The sequence below is a fragment of the Myotis yumanensis genome, unplaced genomic scaffold (assembly GCF_028538775.1).
Source record: "Myotis yumanensis isolate MYYU_CA2020_CCGP unplaced genomic scaffold, mMyoYum1.0.hap1 SCAF_12, whole genome shotgun sequence".
NCBI classification, from domain to species: domain Eukaryota; kingdom Metazoa; phylum Chordata; class Mammalia; order Chiroptera; family Vespertilionidae; genus Myotis; species Myotis yumanensis.
Window position 1 is genome coordinate 21,331,536 of NW_027223763.1, and position 16,768 is coordinate 21,348,303.

The window sequence follows — 16,768 nt, forward strand, 5'->3', positions numbered from 1 at the left end:
CAGCCTCACCTTTAGCCACTATCTACCTCTCATGAACCTATATCCCATAATGAAATAAAATCTGTTCCCCGATCTGCCATGGACCATCATGCTTTTTTTAAAAATACATTTGTATTGATTTCAGAGAGGAAGAGAAAGACAGAAACATCAATGATGAGAGAGAATCATTGATTGGCTGCCTCCTACATGGCCCCTACTGGGGATCGAACATGGAACCCGGGCATGTGCCCTTGATCAGAATCGAACCCAGGACCCTTCAGTCCACAGACTGATGTTCTATCCACTGAACCAAACCAGCTAGGGCTCATCATGCTTCTTTGATGTTGCCTACGTTCATCCCTCTCCCAGGACTATTCCTCTCCTCTCTCCACTGAGTCTTCCTTAATGGTACCTCCTCCAGCATCTCCCTGATTCCAGAATGCCAAATGAATTTGTTCCTTCGCCTATATTCACAGAGCCTTGGGAAAACCTCTAACACAGTGCTTAGTTGTTTGCTTGCCTGCCAGTTTACTTGTCCACCTCCCTCACTAGACTGAAAGCTTCTTAAGGGCACAGACAATAATTCTTTCACCTCTGCCTATCCAGCACCTCGCACAGTCCTCATGGAGGGTTCTTGCTAAATAGTTAAAGAATCATTGAATGCTGAACTGCTTAATTTTCCCCCTGAATTGACAGGATCTTTTAAGATTAACCTATCTAATTCCCATTTCATAAATTTAAAAAGAAAAGAAAAGAAACCCTGAAATGCTCAAGAGTTTAGTGTTAGAACTACTGTGGTACATAAACCTTCTGATTTTCACGCCACTAATTATTTTCCCCCATTTCCCAGTTTTGAGGCTGAAGCTATATTTTAGTTTGACCACTTTATTCAACTCTGGTAATACGACCCTCCCCCGGCTCTAGCTTCTCCAGTCATAGAAATAAGTTTCCATAAATCCTATTTTGAACACAAGGAAGAAAAGAGAAATGTCAGAAATTAAAAAAGAACACATCCTAGCTTGGAAATCAAGGTGCAAAGGACATAACATTCATTCTAAACGTGAAGAGCCCATTTCCCAAGCAACTCAGGAGACGGGTTGGGTCCACAAACAGATGAGATGGGTCCCAGAGAGGGAACCCAGCCATTCGCAAGACTTGGTGAATACAGGGAAATCTCGATAAAGTCAAGAGGCTCAAGACAGGAATAGTGGTGTATCTCCAAGGCTCTCATGGTTAGCAGGAAAAAGGACAGAGTCCCTGGTTGCAGTGTAGGGAAATAGCAATTCTGTACAGAATTCTAACTTCTACAAGAAGTCTGTAGACTAACAGTCCATATATGGGATATATATAACATTTTACATTTATTAAATTCCTAAGAGTCTTGTAAGAGTGCTTTCTCCATAGCACAGATAATAACACGAGAACTAGAAAGGCTACCAAACATGCTACCAAAAATAATCCATAACAAATATTTACTTGAACGAATTCATACAAATGTGTATGACCAGGTGTGCTCCTTAATACTAAAAAAATATATAGAACTTGTTTAAAATCACCTTGTGCAATCCTTAAACCAGTCCTGCGAAGAAGGTAGAGCCGATGTCATTAATAGCCCTTATTTTACAAGTGAGGAAATGAAGGCGTAGAGAAGTTAAATGACTCACTCAAGGTGGCTTGCTAAGTGACAGAACTGGGACCAAAATCCAGGGCTGGTGCTGCCTCTGCTGAGCAAGGCATGGAAGAAAGGCTAATGACTTCTAATTGAAATGTCTACCAGGAGTGTGATGAGCGAGCGTGGGTAACGGCTGCCCCGACTCGGGCTGGGCCGGCATCAGGCCAAGAGCAGCCTGTTTCCCAAGCATTCTTTCACTTGTTCAAGAGATCATGAAAATTAAATTGGGCTATAACCAGGCCTTAATTCCCCACCCTTGATGTGAGGAGCCATATTTGTCTCATTAGCCTAGGTCATAAACTCCAGCAGGAGGGAGCAGAGGAGGCGGAGGAGAAAGTGAGGGAGGGAAGAGAGAGAGACGGTAGGAAGAGAAAGCCAGCGGGAGGAAGGTGAGGGGGTACATGAAGGTCAGTACTGGGCACCACTTTTGATTAGGAGCAGTCCCCTCCCTGGCATAATCATAATTATGTGTTAAGCCCACGTGGCTCTTCAGAGCTCTTTAAAACAGGCGTGTGTGCTCTCTCTTGTGATCCTCATTACCTTCCTGGGAGGCAGGCAGGGCAGAGGGGACCAGTCCCATTTTACCAGGAAGGAATGAGGCTCTGAGCATTGACAGACTTACCCGATTGGCAGACCCAGGCTAGTAAAACCTGTGTTTTTAACTCATACTCTGTAAACAGCAGGCCATGGTCAAAATCCCCTTGAGCCATCAGGGGCAGAGTGTTCTTTTTAATATATCATGCCGCCTCCCCTGTGCCTTTTGAAATAGAGAAATATACCGAATGAGGGTTTTTATTTCTACACAGCAATAGGAGTTTGAGCTTGAATGTTCTATTACCAAGTATTTTAAAATCCAATGGATTGTTCTGCTTCTTCAGCTCTATTGGAATATGAATGAATCACTTTATTGATTAAGCCAGTGGGCTAAGAGTAAAAACTTAGAATTGTTTGTGTTCAGTTTACAGAGATCTGTGCCACAATGGTATGTATTATAGAAACTTGATCTAAATCAGGCATGCAAGTCTTGGCTTCAAATTACATCTCTTAGATGGGTATACTCCATATAAAGGAACTATAGGGAATTGACTGCCTTCAGAGAATAAGGCTCCTCAGAGAGCCAGAACAAGATACACTTTTGGAAAAGGAGTGAGGTGCTGTACAGTGATATGGGCTGTCAAATCAGGGGACCTGAGTTCAAATCCAGTTGTTACCACTTAATAGACAGTATAACATGGATAAGAAGGTAATTAAGAGTATTGATTTGAGATTCAAATAGATCCAGGTCCAAATCCTGGTCCTACCACCTTAAGAGAGTTATATTGAACCTCTCAAAACTTTAAATTCCACCATCTATAAAATGGAGACAGTCATACCAGATTGTGCTGAGCAAATAGTAACTATTATTAAGAAACATAAATTCCTCAATGGAAATATATTTTATGATATCCTTTGCCTAAACTGCAAACTGTCAGACTTAAATAGCTCAGCTATAACATATAAAATTTTTCCCAATAAAAATATTGATTGGACACTCCTTATTTATTACTTTTATTTGTTGTTATATTGATATTAATATGGCAAATGTTTCTAAATTTGCCTACCCTAAAAAAATAAACAGATTATATTTCTGCTTCAAGTAAGTAGAGTTCACCATACACACGATACTAATAAACTTCTGTTGAATTTTGTTGAAAAATAAGACTTTGTCCATTTAAACAGCTTTCAAGGATTCAAAAGAAAGATAAAATATTTGATAAATGTCTTTTAAATCAAATTCTTAAGAATTTAGTGGACAATTTTAGTTGGAGGCAAACTTAAGCTTTCCACATTTAGTGGTTTTGCTATAATCTCTGAAGTTAATGCAGCGTTTTCTGGGATTGTTTGTTTTTATTGATAAGATTGGCCCATGTTTATAATGCTGAATCTTCAAAGGAAAATCAGTTTGTCAACATAAATGGTCAAGCACAATTTGGGGATCTCCCAGGAAAAAAATATATTTCAATAACTAGAGGGTAGACAACAACCTCCATGGTCAGCAGAATTTCCAAGCACCTTTTAAAGGAAATAAATTGAATGACCTCTGGACAGAGAAAATCCAGAGATGCTCTGGCTTCAAAGACCCAATTTGAGGGGGTAATTACAAAGGGATAACAAAGGCTACTCTACCTCCTGACATCTGAATCATTACAGGTGGCTTGCCATCGACTAAACTAGAACTAGACAACTAGCACCGAGCCTTTGACTGTCCGTCCTGTGGAAAGTCAACTCAAATGTCACTATTTCTGCCCCTGGGAGAGTTATTTTTGGAGCAGAACAGTACAATATCCAGAGTCGGCGTGCCTGGATTTGAATCCCAGATACTCATAGCTGACATGCAAGGCAGAATTCTAAGCAACATACGTCTAGTTACATTTGATACTCGTATAGAACTCACACAACTTGGCTCCATGCTGCTCTTCACCCTCTCAAGGTCAACCATTTATCAGCTACATGGCTTCCTGCGAGATACTCAGCCTCCCCATGCCTCCTCATCTGCTAGATGGAGGTAGCTGTAGATTGCTAAAGTATAACAAACTTATTAAAAGGTTGTTAAAAGGATTAATAAAGATAACTCCTGTGTGTTTTTTCTCAATGCAGCACCTGCCACACAGGAAATGCTCAACAAAGGCTATTTATTACTTATAGTGCCGTCTTCTTGGTGACGGCAGGGACCACATTTTATTCTTCATCCATATATACTGCTAAGCAAGTCACTTAACCTCTCTCAGAGTTCGTTTTTTCATCTGTAAAATGGGATAGTATAAGAGCATCACGAAGTTATTTTGGCACATAAAAGACTCAAAAAATACTTGATGAATTAGTGGAATCTCTTCACATGGCACCTACTGCAGTTCCACATGGAAATAAGGACTGCAATAAAAACTTCTTGATCATAGCAATCCATAATGTAAAAACGATAATGTTGCCTCCTCCTCACCCCTCAGGATCTGTGAGGATAAATGAGACAATCTCTAGGAGAGAGATTGTTAGGAGAAAGGTGCTTTATAAATCTAAGGGGTTGTTATTAATGATGATCATCATAATAAATTTGGTGTTGAAGAAATCATAACTCATCATGCATGACTCCTCAAGGGATGCCTATCAAGGCCTCCTTCAATGACACAGTGGCAGCTAGTGCTTGAGGTTTTGAATCTATGGAAATATGAGAGGGAAGAGAGTGATGTTACAGAGGGAAGTCAGATGGAATTTGAGCTGGCCATGTAGAGAGGATCTTCTCTTCCATGCCCTGCTCCCTCCTGCCCCTGCACACTTCTCATACCAGGTCCCTTGGGTGGGAACACCAGAGCTTGGGGTTTGATCTTCAATGCCACAGGCCCAGGCACTCAAACATGTCCGTACATCCAGTGCCCATCAGACTCTTGAAGATGCTCCCCCAGAGGAAAGTTTCAGAAAACCAGACAAGCTGGGTGGAGTGTTTCCCTTTGGCAGCTTGATGCAAAGCTGCCTATTCAGTGAACCACAGTTGTAGCCCCAAAGGCAAAAGACTGGCCCATACTGAAAAGATGAAGTTAAGACAAAACTAGCATCACATCATAATGGCCAAGAGCCCACAGATCTGAACAGGAACCCTGCGGCCCTGCTTTGACTTGTTGGGCAACCTCTCCAAGGCTCTATTTCCAGTAAATCAGAACTACGCTGGGGGGAGGGAGAGATTGGAAGGGTTAAAGGAGATAGAGTCCATGATGTGTCTGGCATAGAAACTGACACACCTAAAGCCCTCAGGTGATGATAGCAGTCATCATTGTGGTTATTGTGCTGCTAATATTTTTAATTTGATTAATCAAAGAAAAAATGAGAAGCCAGGTTAGTGTGAGGGGAAAGGAACCCATCAGATGATTGCTCCATAATTTAGCCATGACTGTTCCCAGTATTGGTGGGTTAACAGTGTCCCTAAAAGAACTGCAGCAGGCTGCACAAACTTCCTCAACTCAGAAGACACGGGTACAGAAACCGGACACAAACACATTCATTTATAGATTCAGATATCCGTTTCCAGTAACCTAAGCACATCAAGTAAACAGGAAACCAAATTAGCCATTGGAAGATGATGTGGTGAGCATGAGATCAAGGGAAACTGGAAGGTCCCGTGGGATATTTACCCAGGTGTGTCAAAGCTAAATGGTCTCTCCCACAATAGACTCCGCCTCCTAAGTGATCTGAATACTTGGATTCATGTCAAGTGCATGACATTCAGATACTTCTGTTTTACTGGAAACAGAGGCTTGGAGAGGTTGCCACACATGTCTAAGCAAGGCATCTGGATCCCTGTGTAGATCTCTATGCTCTTGGCCATTATATGATGCCACCAAATATCGTGTCTCCTTCCAGTGTACAGAACTGAAGTCTTGTTCCCCAGTCCTCAAAATACACATAGAACACCTCCATCCATAAAGTAAGGGTTGTGAAGTCAACTAAACCTTGATTTGATTCCCTGCTCCACCACTGACAAGCTGTGCAACCTGGGAAACATCACTGACCTCTCTGAACCTGTTTGCTGATCTATAAAACAGTGGCTATGAGTCTTAGAAAGAATGTATATAAATACTTAGCACAGTGCCTTTGTGGTTATTGTTATAGTCGCTATTACTTTAATTTCATTAAATCTACTCTTTCTTTAAATTTCTATAATTCTGGTCCTATAGACGAATCCTAAACACAATGTTTCAATCTACAACTCCCATGTCCATTCGATCACACAAGTATAGAACACCTTGGTGGCTGACCATATCCTAAGATGCTTCAATTCACTGATTCTTTGCTGCTTTTTGGATGCTTTACCTTCAGAGGGTGACTTCATCACCTAATTCTGGGGATACCTCACTGTAGCTGACGTGTGCAGGGAAAAGAAGAGGAATTCTGAAGGACCAGAGGGATGCAAAGGACTGAATATTCTGCCAACACCAAGCAGGTTTGGGCCTCATAAAGTGTGGCCATTTCTATTTTTCTGCCCAGAAAACAATTTCTTCCCCTCTTACTGTTCGTCAAGCAGCCAGCATTAATGGGAGTGTCCATGGCATCATCTGCAGGAATGCCCCACTTTATTTTGGGCCATTCTTCATTTACAATGAAATCTTGGGTAAAACGTCCCAGATAGCACTTTTCCCAGTGTCTTTGAACAGTCGCTTTCTCTTTATTTCCAAATGCACGCACGGGCTCTGTTCAATGAAGAAACACGTTAACGGCAACCTCTCTATTCACTCTAGGTTGCTTGCAAGCCTTCCTGTGTTTTTAATCTTCACTGAGCTCCAAAACCAACTGTGTTCAATGATGTGAATACCAGACCTCTCGTTTCAGTAAGGAGATGACTGAATTGAAGTCCAGGAAGATTAATAATATAAAAAAAAAAAATCCACACTCTGCAAAAGCACCAGTTTGAAAAAAATATATAGATAAAGATGTTCCCATCGTATCTAGAGTGGTGGAAAACTCCAGTATGAATGGGGGCAATGCTGGCCTGCTCTTTAATACACTGGAGATGAGGGCCAAGAATTCAGAACAGGGAGTGTCTGCAGCAAAGTGTAAGGATGGGGGCTTGGGATTCAGCTCACACAGGGAAAGGGGTTGTTGATTTAAGTGGTGTGGGATAATGGAGAAGGTGGTGCTTACAGCAGTAACCAATGTTGTTTATTTGGGATACAAGCCTGAGAATATTATTACAGCAGAGAAGAGAGGTTATCTCTTGTGAATCGTCTTGAATTATGGGGGGAGCGAGAGAGGCTTACGGCGTATGACATTTAGAATTGCAATTTCCAAGCAGAACGCCATGTCTGATATATCATTTATTGTCTCTGCCTCCATCCTTCCAAAGCTGCGTTCACTTCCCTGGGTCTCCATTTTCACGTTGATTTGGAGGACATTTATTTTCTCTTCGCAACAGAATCATATTTTCTCCCCTCTTGGAAGGTTTGGTTCATCACTAAATATTCAGGTCCAGGAAGCGATTTTCCTTTCTCTTTGTGCATCATTTGTCTTTCTCTGGAGCTGTGCCCCTTTAGTTGAAAGCAAGAATCTTCACAAATAAATAAAGGGCACAGAGAAGAGAGAGCGGGTGGATGAATGGATTCGAGTCTTGCACTTGAGTCTTCCCTTTTTTTTTTAGCTGATTTTACAGGAAGGAACAGTGCTCATGTGATCAGGGATCAGAACCTTGCTGGCTTAGAAGATTCAAAAAGGCAGTTTGTCACCACGTGGTGTATTCCTACTCCGCCCCCCACACCTCCCCCCACCCTCCTCCCTGCCAATCAACATGTAGATGTGCAGACTCTGGTTGTAGCTCTTTGAAAATGGAGTTTCCACACCACTCTCCCTGCATTTTGTTGGAAATGAAGATTCCAGACACAGACATTCCAATTTCATAAATCTAGTGAATTTTAGAACTGGAAGGGACTGATACCTGCATTTTTTGGCAGCTAGAGAAACTGAGGTCTCAGGTAATACAGTCCCACATGTGGCTGTATATGTGTCGTTATATATTTTCTGTAGCTCTTTGAAAGTCTCCAGTTGTCTGTGTGTATGTGGGAATTTCACTCAGCACCAGGTCAAGACTGGGCACTGGGAGTACCTAGAAGTACCTTGCAGCTCTTCCTTACCTGATTCTTGCAACCTCCCTGGGTCTCTGTAAAGGTGTAGGGGACAGGTGCAGCCACCTTCACAAACCTAAACTGCATCCCTGCCTAGTCTTGAGGGAAATGGCTTCTGTTCTCACCATTCTGCATCCCAACACAGGCACTATCCACTCCCACTTTGCTTCTTCTAGTCTCTCAATAAACTGAGGCTTCTGAAAACAAAAGCTAGCAAAGTCCGTTGTCTTCCAGCAACTTCTGCTTTCAATCCTGCAGCTAAAACTCTGGAGATGTATCATCTCCAGCTAAGATCTGGTAACAGCCCAAGTGCCCATCAGTAGATGAGTGGATAAAAAAACCATTGTACATTTACACAATGGAATACTACACAGCAGTAAAAAAAGAAGGATCTTTTACCCTTGGAGACAACATGGAGGGACCTGGAGAATATTATGCCAAGCAAAATAAGTCAGTCAGAGAAAGACAAGTATCACAGGATCGCACTCATATGTGGAATCTAATGAACAAAATAAACTGATGAACAAAATAGATGCAGAGACATAGAAACATGGAACAGATTGTGGAATCTCAGAGAGAAGTGGGGGGTGGGGGGGCATGTGGATTGGTGGCTGGGTGGAAAGAGATTAACCAAAGAATTTATATTCATACTAGAGGCCTGGTGCATGAAATTCATGCATGGGTAGGGTCCCTAGGCCTGGCCGGCGATCAGGGCCTATCGGGGCCTTCCGGCTGCTGGCCGGGGCTTCCCTTCCCCAGCTGCCAGCTACCGCGCTGCCACCTCATGGTCAGCGCACATCATAGCGAGCGATCGGTCTTCCAGTCGAACTCCCGTGGGGACAATTTGCATATTAGGCTTTTATATAGATAGATAGGTATAACCCATGGACACAGATAATAATGTGGTGAAGGCCTGGGGGGAGCAAAGGGTCAATGGCGGGGGGAGGGAGACATTTATAATACTTTCAAAAATAAAGATAAATTTAAAAACAAACTAATGAATAAAGAAAAGAGAACATAAGACACAAGTTAACATTTCAATAAATGATTCTGCCACACTTGTCTTGGACACTCCTGCCCCTAGAGTTTTGTTTACGCTCAGCCTTCCACCAGGAATGCTCTTCCCCTCCCCTGAAGCAATCCAAGTTCGGTACCCTGCATTGTCCAGGAAGCCCTTCTGACCTCGTCACAGAATCCCTAAGGCATTCCCTCACTCTGCCACTGACTTTATTTATTATTACATGTTTCAGGCCTTTGAGACTTTTTTCTTCATTCAGATTGTTAATTCCCAGTGGCTCTTTTGTATCGTCCAAGCCAGGCTTGGAGTAAGGCTTGGGTTTGAATCTTGAGCAAATTATTTTTCCTCTTTGAGACATCATCATAACCTCAGAATGTGGTTAGTAGTATTTTTCCTCAGAGCTCTATTGTGGCTTGTTTTCCTTCTGATTATATACGTAGCACAGTCTCATTGTAAAAAATAAAGAACAGAACATAAAGGTCACATGAATTTCACTTTCTTTGTGTAAGCATCATTAACATTTTCTTGGCCATCTTTCATATATCTTGTAATAGCGCTCTCTCTCTCTCTCTCTCTCTCTCGACCTATATATGTGTGTGTGAGTATGTGTGTGTGTGTGTATGTGTATATATATACATAATTTTAAATTTTACATAATTGAGGTTATTTCAGACATTGTTTTTTTACATAGAGAATATTAAAAATCATATGTAACAGTGTCAAGCATCATAAATTGAATAAGAAATATTTGTGTAATCTGAGCTTTAATAAATACTTTTAAATGAATGAAAGAATAGTGTTTCCCATAGAATGTGGGGAAGAAAGGAAAGTGGGACATGTCCCCTGGACTATTTCCTGTCACTAGGCAGGACTTCACTGAAAATATTCCACTTCAATTAGCCCAGGGCTCAAAGTATGTGGCCTGAAGGACAAATGACGTTCTAATTGGAAACTCTATACCCAACACTTTGATCCGATTTCTTCAGCCTCGTGTGGCTTTGGGACATCCTCTGAACTCTCATTTTACCAGCTGGAAGCACTGAATGGGGTGCACAGAGCTGTACAGCTTGGGCAAAATGTTTACTGAAGTTGAGACAATCTAGACCAGACTGATATGTATCTTCCCTGGAGATCTCATAGGAGAGACTCCAGCCTCCAGTGAAGAAACGTAGCTTTCTTATCTTAAATGGTCCTGTTTTCATTTAGGCCTGTTTCCTGTTCTACCCCTAGTCCAGAGAGAAGGCCTATTAAGTCAGCTCTCTCTCCCATCCTCCACCACCCTGGCCACACACATGCCTTTCTGCAGACCTAACAATTTTGATTTCCCTTCCTCCCTGGGCCCTTTAATCACCTTTGTGGCTCTGCTCTGCACATGCCCCACTCTCCACATCCTTTTAAGAGTGTGTAAACTCCGAGCTCCTCCTGCTTTCCAATGGACTGAAAGAGACAAACATTTTACAATCCAGCTCACTCCTTCTTGAAGACGAAAAATAAGCATGTCTCATCTATTAGTAAGAACATTCAGACTTACGTTAGAAAACTGCAAGAGCCGTCTCCTTTTTAATAGTCCTCATTTAAAGATCAAATTCAGGCCTAGGAGGAATTCTGTTTTCATGATAAATGTGTTAGTAGGATGTTTCCCACTCTCTGACAACATCCCACTGTCTGGGCAGTGACAGGCGTCATATAGTTTTTCCTCCTGTCCATGCAGAGAGGCTAGAGTCTGTGTGCGAGTCAGACAATCCATCATCAACTGTTTACGCCACCAGAAGTATGACTAACAGATTTATAAACATTTCTTCTTCTGTCGACTAATCGGCTGCAATATGGTACCTGCTATGACTCATAACAGCCCTACCTTCCTGTTCACAGCCATGCGGGTTGTGACCAGCTCCTAGCAGGTGTGCGTTTGCGATAGGATGGCCTTAACTGGCAGCGGCCTGGGCTTCCTTCGTGAAGAGCACAGACCTCCAGGGCTAGGACTGTGAATTTCTCACGCTATCCTATTTTCTTCAAGGCATTCATCACTATTTGAAATTAAATTATGTATTTATTGTCTGTCACTCCCACTAGATAGTAAAAGGGGGGTTTTGTTTAGCTCATCACTAAAATGAATTCCCTTTGCCTCCGTCTAGCCTCTTTCCACATCTCACTTTCTCAATGAGAAATACAACAAACGGCCAAGTCCCCTGCACACACTACCCCTGGCATTACTAATTCCCCTTACCTTGTTTTACTTTCTGGGTTTGTAATAGCATCTATTGTCTTCTAACATACTATGTAATCAACTATGAAGAATATTATTTATTGTTTGTCTCCCCCTGTGAGAATGAGAGGTTCATGCAGGCTGAAATCTTTGTCTGTTTTGTTTATAGATGAATCCCAAGAACCTAGAAAAATGACTGAGACCTAGGTGTTCAATAAGTAAAAAAAAAAAAAAAAAAAAAAAAACATTCACTTTGCCCTTAGCTCCTGGAAGAGAGCCTGGCATATAATAACTGCTCAATAACTTTTTATTGAATAGGTTGCTTTCCTCTGGAAGCTCCTGAGTTTATGAACATTTTCTTCAGTGTCCAAACATTTGCCCATCCGAATGCCTTTCCCTCATCTTCCTATGTCCCTAGTTAATAGGCTCTAGTGGGAGATAAACAAATGTTTGACCAATTAACCAATTAATATATAACTGAATTGACTGTCCTCAAAGCTCCATGCACAATGTCTGACACCCCATGTCTGACTCTTTCTGACTGCCTGTTCCCCAACATCATCAACACTGAACGTTCCCGTTAATAGTTCAATTCAACAAACATTTCCTTAATACCTACTGAATTCCAGTCACTACGCCAGATACTGAGTGGAACAGTCAACAACACTAACAAGTGCTTATTGAGCACTAACTTCTCGCCAAATACCATGCTAAGCACTGCACATGCATGATCCCATTTAATCCTCATAATAACCATCTGAGGCAGTGATTAGTGTTTTTCCCATTTTACAGACAGAGAAACATAAACCTTGAGAGGTTGCTTGTCCAAAATCAGGCAGATAGTAAGCCAAGACAGCAAAGCTCAGACAGCCTTACCCCAGAGCTCACACCCTTAAGCTCTGCAATGACCTAAAGATGAAGAACAATTAGAAGAAATTAATTTTCTTGGAGAATAATGGTTATGTTGAGGCATGGGAAGAAAACAACATTTTCAAAAGTTCTGAGGTCCTTATCTTTTAGTCTCTAATGCCTGGAGTAAAATATAGCACACAGTAATAAAGACATTTTGGCTAAAAAAAAATGATACTAAGCAACAAAAAGAGGTAAAACTACAAGAGAGAAACATCAATTCTAATTGGAGGAAACTGGGAATAATCCAGGCCAACTAAATTGTTTAAACTAGACCTGAAAGAATATGTAGGATTCTAAAAGATATAGAGGAGAGTCATTGTGGATTGTGTATTGGTTAGCTATTGCTGCATAACAAATTGCTGCAAAATTAGATTAAGTCAAAAATGGACATTTATCATCCCTACAGTTTCTGTGGATTTGGCATTCAGGAGCAACCTTGCTGGGCGATATCCACTTGGGATCACTCCTGAGGCTAGGACTGCAGTCTTTTGAAAGCTTGACTAACAAGAGTATACTCTTTCAAAATGACCCATTCACATGGCTAGAAAGTTGGGGCTGGTTGTTTGTGGAAAGTTGAGGCTGGTTGGTTGTCAGCTCCTCCCCACAAGGGCCTCTCCACAGGCTGCTTAAGTGTCTTCAACCACATAGCAATCGACTTTCTCCAGAGAGAAAGAGAGAGGACCAGACAGAAGCTATCTTTTTAATGACCCAGCTTCAGAAATGGCATAGCATCAACTCTGCCACATTCAACGGTGAAAGGCAAGTCACTAAGTCTGACTCAAACTCAAGGGAGGAGAATCGGGCTCCACCTTTTGAAGGAAGGAGACTCACGAATTTGCAGACATATTTTAAAACCACCACAGAGGCAGCCCATGGGAAAGCATAGGGCAGGTTCTGGAATAACAAGTTATCCAATGTCCCAGTTAATGGACTTCTATTACCTGGGGACCTTTCTTATTTTTGCAATTTTCACATCACTCCAACTATTTCTTATAGTTTGATCCCTTGGTCTTTGTCATTTTGCAGAGAGAATCGTTCAACATTTTTCACACAGTTCATCCATTCTCCCATTTTATTCAAATGTAGTTCTAGTCTTGTGTTTAGCACTGGAAATATAAAAATAAAAAAGACATAACCCTTGCTCTCAGGGAGTTTGTGGCCCATTCAGTAATCACATATGTAGTCTACTTAATAATCACATAAAATATGCCAGGGGCCATAATACAGTTATGTACAAAGTGCATGGTAATGTACAGGAGGCTGATTTTTCTCATGAGGGGGACCTTGTTGCCCTGTTAAGGAGTTTGGACTTCACCTTCTTTGCTATAAAGGGTTTTAAGCAGGTGTGTGTGCCAAGATTCAGTTCTGTATCTTAGGAAGACAATTTTGGTGGCTGTAGAGGATGGAATTGGTGGCGGCTATATGAGCAATGGCGTGTGGAATGGCGAGCAAAAAATATACTTGAAAGATGTTTATTGGGAATAATTAACAGGACCTGGTGATTAATTACATAGGCAGAAAAGAGGTTGAGAATAGATTTCTGGAGGGCATATGACAGTCTCATTAACTAAGATAGGAAATACAAGAAAAGATCCAGGTGTTTTGTAGGGAAGACAATGAAGTAAGTTCAGTTTTAAACATATTGAGTTTGCACTGCCTTTGGTTACACTGTTGAAAGCTGTGTCCCATAGGTGATAATATGCAACTGAAGTTTCAAGAGAAAAGTTCCAGCTGGAAACATAAATTTTGGAAATACTGGCATTTGTGTGCTAAACTCATGGTGTTGAAGGAGAGCATCTAAAGGGCTTGTAAAGTGGCAAAGGCAGCCAAGAATGGGACCTTGGGGGATACCAACACATAAAGGGTAGTGAGGAAAGAGAAGGCATAAAAAAACAGTGAAAAGAAGAACCCAAAAGAGGAAGAAGAGATTTCAAGGTCATGAAACCCTCAGGAGATATTCTCAAGGAGAGAAGATCAACAGGAAAAGGGGGTGGGACAAAGCAGAGAGACATCAAATTAGAAGCAGACTGAAAATTATACTTCACAATTGTCAATTAGGAGATGATTAATCACGTAAGCATTTCAGGAAGGTGATGTGGGATAGAATCCAGCTGCCGTAAGTGGAGGGGTGAAAGAGAGGTAAGGGAGCGAACAGAAGGGTGGACTACATTCATCAAAAGTTTGAAAGTGAAGAACAAACAGCAAAGAGATTGAGTGCTATTGTTATTCGGTGGGAAAGTGAAGCAGGATCCGTATCTTTCCATCCCATTAGGGTTGTGTTTTCAGGATCCTGTTTGATTCCCAGCCTAGTCTCAAAAAAGAAGATTCATTCTCCCTTTGGTTCTTGCAGCTGCTTCTACCAGAGCATGTCATTAAAGGGAAGCTGTTTTTAAAGGGCCAAGGAGAAGAACTAGAATAAACACAGGATGTCAACACTGAGACAGAATGCCTGTGACCCAAAAGAGTCTGGATTTACCAGCCTGCTCATTATATCCACTGCATCAAATCCCCTCTCAATTCTCAAAGGGATTAACTGGTCAAAAATTTATAACATTTTCCAAGGTAAGTGAAGGCCAAGTAATTATTGATGAAGGCAACCAAAAAAGAGGAAAGTATGTATTTATTTGATTTATGGAAATCTTCCCTTTGCTCTGGGGACACAGCATAGGCCCATGAATATAAAAATCTTAGGTTCACAGTAATTTTTATCAGAGCAATATTTTCATGAGTTATCAAGAAGAATCAGCATCTAGAAGTAAATTTCCACATTGGTAGATGAAAAGACAGAACCTGGAGATTCAGAAGGTAGTGAGAGGAGTGCCACTGGATGATGATAATTAGCCCTCTGATGGGTAAAGCTGGGCATCTTAGTGCAGCTTCACCAAGCACTGGGTTATCAGGAAGAACAGAGAAGCAGAAGGCAGTCTCTAAGGAATGTAAGACCCAGTTTAAAGAGATCTTATCAAGAGTCAATTCCTTTTTTTCTCCCTTAGTGAAAATAATATAAAAGGTGTACATGAAGTATGAAAAATAAAAGGGAATACCGCCCATCATCCCAATGTTCTAATGTAAGTATTGTGGCATTTAGGTGTTTCTTTTTCATAACAATAGAAATAACGATGGTTGATTACATTTCTCTATTTCACAAACATTTATCAATCATTTATCTGTGCCAGTGACTGTGTTAGATGCTGCCAGACAAAACAACTGTTCCTGACCTTGTGTACCTCATATTCTAAAGAGAAAGCAGACATTGAATAACTAAAATAGATACTTAATTGACTACCACTGGGATTGGTGGCATGAAAAAGAAGCACAGAATATTAAGAAAGGATTGTTAGCCCAACATCCCCAAGTGCTTTCGCTTTATAATGACCTGTCCTTTACTACCTGAATAAAACTCAAGTTCCTTTCTGATTTGACTGCAAGTCCTGTTTCTGCATGAATATTCCCCAGAAGTCCCTGGGCAGGTACTTACAAGTCCAGGTTGCCTCTGATCAGCCGAAGTTTCCTCTAAATCCCCGTGAGCCTCCTTCTCAGCCCACGCCAACTCTCCCTGCTTGATTTCACCACGACCAGAGGGGTCCTTTATTCTTTAGCAGCATTTATAAGACAAGGCTAGCTCTACATTAGTCACTAATAGAATTCTATTAAAATTCTGCAGTGAGTAAAGACAAGAAAGGAGAAAGAGGAAAACTGAAAGAGGAAGGACTGGATTATCAGCCGTCTTTGCGTTAGCTACCCACCACACACCTTGTCGCAGGGCATCTCCTACTGGAATCCTCCTCTCTCAGTCTCTTAGCTCCTGCCATCTTCCTAGGATTCGTGTTGACTCAGAACCAGGTCCTTCCTACCATTTCCTCTCCTCTTCCCAATGCCAAGGCTCCTTACCAACTACTGATCAGAGATGCACTCTGATAAAGCCAAAAGCGATGGCACAGAGAAAAGCTTCGAATACTCATGTTATTATTATGCAGAAGAGCTTAGTGACTTTAGTCTACAGTTCATCACATCAACTCGCACCATCTTGACTTTCATAGCGAAAGTGCCGTTAAATGTCTTCTAAGCAAAATATCAGGTTTCTCCTGGAGAATAATTTCTCAGGACCCCTGGAATACAGAAGTGGTTCAAGTCACTTTATGGCTGTTGCTCGATAGCAATCCTTCCTTTTGCCTATAACAACCCATCAGTGGGAAAATATGAGCTCTCTGTAAACGAAGGAATGCAAATTTAAAAGGTCATTCTGATCTAAACCCTGGGCAAAGATTTAGGCATAAAAATTCCCAACCTAGAGTTATATTTCACAGTGGGGGAAAAAAAGTGGAAGCAATCTAAATATC